The sequence below is a fragment of the Mastomys coucha genome, unplaced genomic scaffold, assembly GCF_008632895.1.
Source record: "Mastomys coucha isolate ucsf_1 unplaced genomic scaffold, UCSF_Mcou_1 pScaffold15, whole genome shotgun sequence".
In the NCBI taxonomy this organism is placed as follows: domain Eukaryota; kingdom Metazoa; phylum Chordata; class Mammalia; order Rodentia; family Muridae; genus Mastomys; species Mastomys coucha.
In genome coordinates this window covers 61,514,709-61,524,989 of record NW_022196897.1, presented here as the reverse complement: position 1 = coordinate 61,524,989, position 10,281 = coordinate 61,514,709, and positions in this window count along the sequence as shown.

Genomic DNA, 10,281 nt, shown 5'->3' with positions numbered 1-10,281 from the left:
AGTTGAAAAACAGGGGTGTATTAGCTCTTAGAGAGTTCATAGTTCTGAAAACCATTCTTTTATCTCTTGCTGTTCCTTTGTGGGTGGCCCCAACTGTGAGAACCAGTGGCAGCTAGGTGTGGGAGAGGGATCCTACCTTTCTAGCCAGAAGCTTAGGCAAAGGACCCCTGGGGACTGCAAGGTGTCGGGAAAATCTTGGAAGATAAAGGCTTGAAGACGATCCTCCAGTTCTGTCAGTAAACCAATATAATGCTTGCTCTCACTTTTGAGCTGCACACATGCTGAGCAGACTCAAAGCTATGTAGCAACAGCTTTGACGGCTGACTATAAATCTCTAAAGTCAGACTAAACGTTAGGTAGTAACCCAGACAAACACAACAGCTCAGCCAGACAAAACAGAACAGAGCAGACCTCCACCCCCAACACTGAAAGACTACCTACAGGAGAGATGAGATCTGCTTTCTGACACATGCTAACCTACCCAAACTATGAGGGATCAGCCAATCCTTGAGCTTTGAGGCCATAGTCCTCTACACTGCTAACCCCATCAAAACTTTTGAATCTAAATCAATGTCAGGGTTTGCCCCAAAATCATGCTTTGCTTTGTAATGGATTAACAGAAATCATGCTGAAAGAAATGATTACGGTTGATTATGGGGACAAAATACAAATTATAACCAGTTGAACAAGATGTGCACAGAGCAGAGTCTGGGAGAGTTCTAGGTGAAGCTTTTATTAGGTCCTTAGGTTTTTTTTTTAGGTTATTATCCTTTGCCTGTCAGTGTGTGACAATTTCCGTCAAGTGTGGAAATCTGGGAAGCTCCCTGGAGCTTTGATGTCTAGACGTTGAACTATCATTCTTTTGAGGGCTCTATTTATAGTGTGTGTGTGACAAAGTGTGAGTGTGTGCATGTATGTGTGTGAGTTTGAGGTTTAAAATATGCATATGCATGTATATATGACATGTGTATAGAGTTCAGAGGACAACTTTTAGAGTCAATTCTCTCTTTCCATAGTGATATCCAAGAATCAAACCCAGGATGCCAGGTTTATGCAGTGTTTTAGTTGGGATTTCTATTTCTGTGATAAAACACCATGACCAGTAATAATTGGGGGAGAAAACGCTATATTTCAGCTTACACTCAGGAAAGTTAGGACAGGAACTGATAAAGAGGCCACGGAGAAATGCTGCTTCCTGGCTTGCTCCTCATAATTTTCTCAGCCTGCTTTTTTATACATCCCAGGATCACCTGCCAGTGCTTGGCAGCTCCTACATCAATCACTAATTAAGAAACTGTCCCATAGACTTGCTTGCAGGCCAGTCTTTTCTCAACTGGGTTCCCTCTCCTCAGATAACTCTAACTTAGGTCAAGTCGACAAAAAAATACCAACTAGTACATGCTGTAAACTCTTTTTTGTATGTGTTATATTTTATTTTATTTTTTTAATTGATTTAAGTTTTATTGCATTATCATGAGAAAAGATACATGATTTCAATTTATTTGAATTCGTTAACATTTAAAAACATATTTTAAGTAAATAGAATTATATTATATTATTGTTTCCCTTTTGGACCTTCCCCCTCAATACCTTTCATTTTTAAAAATTTTGTCATATTCTTTAAAATTTATAAAATATTGTAATAATAAAAAATGAGTATTATAAAAATTGTTTGATATAAAACAACAATCAATTGACCAGTCTTATGTAGATGCTTGTCTAAAGCAATACTGAAAATACATACATTTGCCTCAATATAAATTTGAAATAACTCCAAATATATTAACTGTATATTTTAAAATAATACATTACTACTAGTAATTTTTAAATGAACATAAGTAGATAATGTTTTTTTGTTTTGTTTTTAGTAGAGCTTAAAAACATGGCTTTTACTGTGGTACAAGCCCAAAATAAGAACAATTTTTAGACATTGGAGTTCATTGTAATAAGGCTGTACTTCAATGACCCTCACATCACCAAAGGATTTTACCTCCTTTGGATTGTAGCTAAGCTGAGTTGATAGTTCTGCTGCACCAAGGAATGAATTGTAGGCACAATTTTTGGATACAGATTTCCTGCTATGGTCAAAGCTATTTGACTTGAGTGAGTCACTTCATTCTCAACCCCCAGAGAACAGGTTACATTCATTTAAGAAATGGTGTGTGTATTAAGATGGTCTATCCATAAAGTCATTCACCAACTGTTTCAATGAACAATGGTTCTGCTTGGAGGGTGGCACAGACATTAGGTGAGGGTAAGAATCTGGTTCATTGACTGTGGTGATTTTGAAAAGCATTCATCTCAGAGAAAGAGTAACTTATAAAGTCCTCTTCTTAAAACTTGATACAATAGTTACAAACATCAAGCAAAACCATATCCCTGGGTCTGACCTTAGATAGGGTGGAGTAAACATTTAAACTGACCTTCACCATAAGTAACAAAGACACTCTTATCAGTAGAAAAACACCATTTTAAGGATTACCTTCTAGAATCTGAGAACAAAATCTTGATCCTTTTTGAACGAATCCAAATTATTGCACACATGTAAGCAAATCACCAACCACCTGCTAATCTTTCTAGAACAACCTAACACTTAGAAATAGAAGGCTCCTACAATTCTTGGGCTAGGTAAACACGAACAATAAGTAGAAACCTAAAAGTTCCAGACACTGAGATACGAAAAGAAAGACCAGAAACAAAGCCTAAAAGCAGCTGTCAAAATGCTGTGTGGCTCGTGCCTTTAATCTCAGCACTCAGGAGGCTGAGGGCAGATCTCTGAGTTCAAGGCCAGCCTGGTCTACACTGTGAGTTCTAGGACAGTCAGGGCTACACAGAGAAATCCTGTCTTGAAAAACAAACCAAAAAGGTATGTCAGTTTCTGTAGTGGTCATCTCTGGTCATTTTCTGACAATCGTTTTTTTTTTTAATTAAAATTTTTACACGTATGGGTGTTTGGTCTGCGTGTATGTGTCTGTGTACCCCTTGTGTGCCAGGTTCCTTTTGAAGCCAGCATAGGCCATAGGATCACCTGGAGCTGGAGTTAGTTGTGAGCTGCCAGTTGGGTGCTAGAAACTTAACTTTGGTTCTCTCCAGGAACAACTGTTCTTAACCTCTGACCTTTGAGCCTCCTCTCCAGCTCTCTCTCTCTCTCTCTCTCTCTCTCTCTCTCTCTCTCTCTCTCTCTCTCTGTCTCTCTCTCTCTCTCTCTCTCTCTCTCTTGAGACTGGGTCTCATTAGCTCAGGCTAGCTCAAAACTCTCTGTAGCTTACATTGGTTTTGAATTTGTGGCAGTTTGTCTGTCTCAGCCTTTCTAGTGCTGAGATTTATAGGTGTGAATTGCCATACCTAGCTGCTGCATCGGAGCCATCACATCACCACCACCATTAGCAACAGCAACAGCAACAACAGCATCTTGTTTTGCATCGTTCAGTATCAAATTCAAGATTTAATAAGCGCTCTATCATTTCTAGTTCCATCTCCAGCTAACATACACATACACATGTACATGAGAGATACAGACAGTATACACATATTATTACATATTATATATGCATATGTCTTAGCAAACAAAGTAATGTGTTTTACTGTAGTATTTTCACAAACTTTTTTCTTTTTTTTTAAAAGATTTTATTGATTTATTATATGTAAGTACACTGTAGCTGTCTTCAGATCTCATTACAGATGGTTGTGAGCCACCATGTGGTTGCTGGGATTTGAACTCAGGACCTTCAGTGCTCTTAACCGCTGAGCCATCTCACCAGCCCCACATTTTTTTTTCTTCAAGACAGAGTTTCTCTGTATAGCCCTGGCCATCCTGGCTGGTCTCAAACTCAGAGATTGCCTACCTCTCTGTCTTCTGGGTGCTGGGATTAATAGCATTTGCCACCACTTCCCAGCTAAATTATTTGTTCTTATTTATCTCTCGCTCCACTGCCTTCCCAGTTCTGTGCCATCTTTCTCCAAATAGCTCCTCCTTTGCTTTGCGTTACATGTATTTGATTACCTTCTCTTGTCCAGGGAGGACAGAGAAGGGTATCTGATCCCTTGGGACTGGAGTTACAGACGATTGTTTGCTGTCATGTGGGTCCTGAGTATTGAACCTGATCGTCTGGAAGAGCAGCTAGTGCTCTTAACCACTGAGCCAGGTCTCCTGCCTCTTGTACATTTGATTTGAATGCTTCTTGCATTTGCATGTTCATTTATTTCTCTAGACTTGGACATTTTTCTACTATAAATTTATAACTAAATTGCTCATGCTTCTAATGTTTACCTTAGTTCCTTTTCCAATCTTGTAGATTCTTAGGTTTGGTTTCCTGAATGTATCCAAATTCTTGGAAGGTTTAATCATGCTTAATTATTCTGGTTTTTATATATGCATTATTGCTTCAATCTTGCTCTCCAACATTCATTCTTGAAGTGGAAATTTCTGGTTTCTTTGGAGACTCTGTTATATCATGTGATGTTTTTCTGGAAACCATGAGAGGATGCTTTTGCTGAAGCAGACACGTGGAAGGATGCTTTGCTGAGAACAGACACATGGTGCTTTTCTGGTGGCAGCCTGGAAGAGGGCATGTGATGTTTTACTAGAGCAGATACTTGAGACTATGTGATGTTTGGAAAGAAGATAAATATAACCCAACAGACATTGGACCATGCTGGATGCCATTGGTTCACTTTGCCATTCTTTGCTGATCATTGTTGGGCTTTGCTGACACTCCTTTTCACTGATGATGACTGTAGGTAGTATTGGTATGCCTTACCATTCTTTGTTGGTCATCATTTGTTGTGACTTCATAGAGAGTAATGCACCAAAAACCCCTTATGATGGTGTTCTGGTGGCTTCTTGCTGCCTCTACAGACTTACTGAGCCTTACTGTTTCTTCTGGATCTACCTGGACCTGCTGTTGCTGGTTCATGAATGGTGTTTTTGAGTAGATTGAGCTACTGCTGCTGATTTGTGTGAACTGAACTGCTGATCTCCTGACGAGGCAGATTAGATATGCTCCAAAGAACTATTTCTAAAGAGATCCAAGTCCTCCTTTGCTCTATTAACCTTCCCTTTCCACTACCTCTGGTTGGTAGTGGACTGGAAGGGAGGTTAAAGCATTTAAGAGCCCTTATTAAATGTAGGTTTTGAAAAATCTAAGCCTACACATTCTTTTTCATCATCTTGTCTAGTGTGGCACTATCAGTTGTGCTGTTTTTATTGACTCTTGCATTTGCATCATGTCTGTCTGGTTCTTTTTCAGAGTCTGTTTCCTTACTGAAAATTTCCTCTCATTTTAACTTCACTTCCAAATTTATTCATTCATGTTGCTTAACTTTCTTAGCTAGGCTCACAATTGATTTACTTATTCGTTTGTTGAGTTCTCTATGTGGTCACTGATCCTTTTAAAATGGAGGGTACGATTTTTTTTTTCTTTCTGGAATTTCAGCTGATTAGCTTTAGTCCCTAGTGCTGACAAGCTGCGTTGCAGAGGTGTGACAGCAGCTTGTTCTCTGAACGGTGTTTCTTTGTTGTCTTTTGTACTGTGTTGGGATGAATACATCCTCTAGGTTTCACTTTCCCTTCTGTTCACTCTCCATTGGTTTTGTATTATGTGATTCTTCCTAGTGAATTGCCACTGAATTTTTGACTCTGGCTATTTTAGGAAGGAAGCTTGGCACAGGAACACATACAATGATTTGGTAGCCTTACCTATGCTGACCTGCAAAAGTAGGCATTTACTTCACTTGGATCCCAGAGAAGTTTGAGAGGCAGCAGCTCCAGGGAACTGATTGAGAGAAATGTAGTTGAGTGCTTTGAAAACTACGGCAATTGATAAGTAAAAAGAGGAGGGGGTGGGAGGATGGAAAACGAGGCAGCAAGGAATGAACGACGAAGCAAGTGGGTAGTTAGAGGCAAGAGAACTATGCAGGAAAATAGTTTAGGAATAGGTCCATAAAACAGTACAGAAAGTGAGTGGGGAAGCAAGGAAGCTACAAGGGGAAATAGTGTATAAGAAGGGAAAGGGTGCATGAAAACCTTTTCACACGAGTTACAAGCTAAAACAAAACAAAGTCAAAATATGTTATTATGTATATTTAGGTATGGGATCAGTGGTGGGTAGTGGACAGGAGACTAGAAAGTGGGATAGGGAAAGAGGCTTTAAGGCAGTAGATGTGGGATAACAGAAACATGTGATATTAAAGTGCAAGAGGTTATAGCAGAGGTGGTGGTGGAATGGGTAAGAAGGTGTATGTGGAAGTGAGGTGTGCTTATGCAGGAGGTGGGAGGTAGAGAATCAAATAAAAACATGTAAGAAAATGCCTCGTGGTAAAGAAACCCGTTACTACAATAAAGGTAAATTTAGAAAATGAAATTGAGACTGTAGTGTCAGTGTTTTCTGTAGCTGGGGTGAACGTGGTTTCTCCCGTCTTGTTTGTAGGTTTGCCAGAAGTAAGAGGGCTGCTAACCTCAGTTGTTCACATCGGACTGCTTGTCCTGCTTACTACCAGGAGCCCCACTTTTGCAGGAATTCCCCAGACTCTTGTCTACCATTTACACCTTTGTCTCTGGTATGACAGTGTCCTGGGAATCACACTCTCAACCCAGGGCTTTCCGTGGCTGAGGCCATGAGGGGTGGCAGACTTGGCCACACTTGTTTATCTCAGTGACTGGGTGTTCACCGCTTGCTGGACTTTGGGTTCCCTCTGTACAAGTCCAGCATACTCACGTTCCTGTCTTTTGAGTGATAGGAGGGAATACTCGCCACTCTTCTTACCAGGACATGTTCCTGTCTTGTTGCTTGCCTGGCAGCAGTGGGATGGTGGCTTTTCTGGGCTGCTATTGGAGGGGAACCTCAGCTTCAGGTTTCACACACTTCTGCCGCAGTCTCCACCTCTCTGCCTGTAGTGTATCCTGCCCCATCACATCTCCACAGTCCACTTAGACATTTATAGATTACACTCAGCATTAGCATATAGGCATTCTTTCCAAAGGTGCATGGAACACTCTAGACTCACCTAGAACCACTGTCCTTACTTCAATGGAGTGTGATGGATGCATCCAAATTGGCAATGAGCAAACGTGTACACAGGGCCACATGCAGATATCATTCTGTGTAAAAGCCTATCTGATGAACTAACAAAGACATTTTTGCTTTAAGAAAGATTTTTCTGGGGGCCGGAGAGATGGCTCAGTGATTAAGAGCATGACTGCTCTTCTGGAGGTCCTGAGTTCAAATCCCAGAAACTACATAGTGGCTCATAACCACCTGTAATGAGATCTGACACCCTCTTCTGGTGCGTCTAAAAACAGCTACAGTGTACTTATATATAATAATAAATAAATCTTTGGGCCTGAGAGACCAGGGTTGAACGAAGTGAGCAGAGGTCCTAAAAGTCAATTCCCAACAACTAGATGAAGGCTCACAACTATCCGTACAGCTAGAGTGTGTACTTATATACATGAAATAAATAAGTCTTAAAAACAACAAACTTTTTTTCTAGTTGGGCAGTGGTGGCACACCTTTTTAATCCCAACACTCGGGAGGCAGAAGCAGGCAGATTGAAGCCAGCCTGGTCTACAGAGCAAGTTCCAGGACAGCCGGGGCTACACAGTGAGACTCTGTCTCAAAAATCAGTGTACACACACACACACACACACACACACACAATTTTTTTTCCCATCAAGGTATTATTAAGAGAGTAAAGAGATGGGCCACTAAATGGAAAAACTGATAACATATAAGCAACATAAGATTTATTTCTTGTGTGTAATGCACTAACATAAATCATTAAGAAAAAATATCAACACACTATACAAATGGGAACACACTGAGTAGTGAGGAACCTTCATATGCAGTTGATTGGCTTTTCATTACAAAAAAAAAATGCAAGAAAGAATGTTTCTTTGGTTGGTGTAGTACACCCATTGGATGGGTGAAGAGTGAGATATCTAAAATGATCCAGTGCTGCTGAGGGCAGGCCACTGGGTTGTGAGCTGTATGTTTACTCTACACATAACATTTTCTGGTCTATTGGAAACAAACCTATTTTGATTCCATTTACACAAAACCAAAAACCAGAGAGTAAACTCTATTTTAACTACACAAAGCAATGGCTTTTATAATATTTTCATACCATTATTGTTCAACCTGTATCAAATTAATGTTGCTTTTAGATTACATTATGTTATAATGCTTGATTTTCAGAATTCTTGTTTGAACTGCTGGCTTAAGCCACTTAATAAAAACAATTTAATAAATTTTGTTTTGAAATTGGGACAAAATTTCAAACAATATTGGGAAGTGCCTAAATATACTTCTGCCACTTTGTAATAAGTATTTATCATAGTGCTGATTATAATTATAAAAATTCTAATCAACTCTGAAAAATGTTGAGTATATCCCACATCCCATAGTATAATATACTTAGCCAAGATTTAAAAATAAGCACAACATATTTATCTCATTTAGTCTGTAAATTCTATCTTTTAATAATTGCTTAGCATGTATTCTAAGATGAAATTTCTTTATGGTTTATTATCAGAAAGTGATTTGTGTACCTATTCTACATACCTTATATACTCAAAGTTGCATTAAAGTACAGAGAGATCACAAGTAGAAAAAGTTTAAGAAGCCCCATTCTAGGGTATGCTTAAGTGTATGAACACAAATAATCCTTTACAACAGAATAGCTGATGAGTCTAAATCAAGAAATAGTTTATATGTACATTAGCAGTATCAGATGTTACTGTTCGTTCATGGAATATTGTGATCAGCAATGCAAATCAATAAACTAAAGCCATATCAACACAGGTTCAAGCAAGACCCCCAAGACATGCTAAACAAACTAATTTTGGTTATATTTACATAAAACTAAAAACCAGAGATTAAGCTATATCATTTAAGGCTGAGTTATTAGGCAGTGAAACTACAAAGAAAAATATGTCTAGGTGGGCTGGAGAGATGGCCCAATGGTTTAGAAAAATGGCTGTTCTTCCAGAGGACTCGGGTTCAATTCAAGCGCCAATGTAGCTCATAACTGCAGTGGAAATTTCTGATTTCTTGTAACAGCTTGAGGAGTTGCCTTGTGAGAGGGTATGTGATGTTTTTCTGAAAACTGGTCTTCCTTGGTATTCACTTGTAGAGAGAAATTCGCCAAAGAACTTCTTGTGGTATTCTAGCTGATTCTGACCACTGCTGCTTTGTGCTGAGTTGGCAAAGCCTTGCTGTTTCTGTTGAATCCTGCCACCCATCACTGATTCATGTTTGGTGTTTGCTGTTGAATTGGACTGCTGGTATCCAGACAAGAAAGAGTACAATTGCCCCAAGAAACTACTTTTCCTATTAACTTTCTTTTCTCTTCTCCTTACCTCTAGACTGTGGGTTCGAAGGGAAGTCGAAACATTTCAGAACCCTAAAGTAGGTTTTGAAAAAAAATCTAAGCCTACACACAACTGTGGGTAATTCCAGTTCTAGGGCTTCACAGAGACATGTGTGTAGACAAAACACCATCTTCCTGTCTCATTTTTTAAAGATTTATTTATTTATTTATTTTTATGCATATGAGTACACTGTAGCTGTACTGATGATTGTGAGCCATCATCTGGTTGCTGGGAATTTGAATTCCAGACCTCTGCTCGCTCCAGTCAGTCTGGCTCACTTGGCCTTGCTCGCTCCAGCCTAAAGATTTATATATTATTATATATCTAAGTACACTGTAGCTGTCTTCACACACACCAGAAGAGGGTGTTAGATCTCATTAAGGATGGTTGTGAGCCACCATGTGGCTGCTGGGATTTAAACTCAGGACCTTTGGAAGAGCAGTCAGTGCTCTTAACCGCTGAGCCATCTCTCTAGCCCCTCCTGTCTCATTTTTTTCTCCTTGCTTTTCTAATTACTAGTGGTTCTTGTCTGTAAGGTCCAAGAATCTGTATTTTTTTAATCAATTAATTTAAAAAATAATTTTAAGTTATTCTGAAGGCTAGAGCTTTCAATGGCACAAACACTACCCACGTGGTAAACATTATGCCAGTTGTTTATAGTATGTTACAAAATATATAAGCAGAGATAATGTTTGGTATTTCTATGAGGTCAAGAATACTTAGCAGTCTAGTGCTCAGGCCAGAGGAAGACATTGCTATTACAAAGGAAAGGATAATGACCAACATTCTTTATGAATTTAAATTTATAAATTCCAAACAAGTTATTACTAAATCATATCAACTATGTTCAAAAAAGCACATAGCTAAGCCAGTGAGATTTATTCTCACAGTGCAAGTCTGTTTCATTCCTC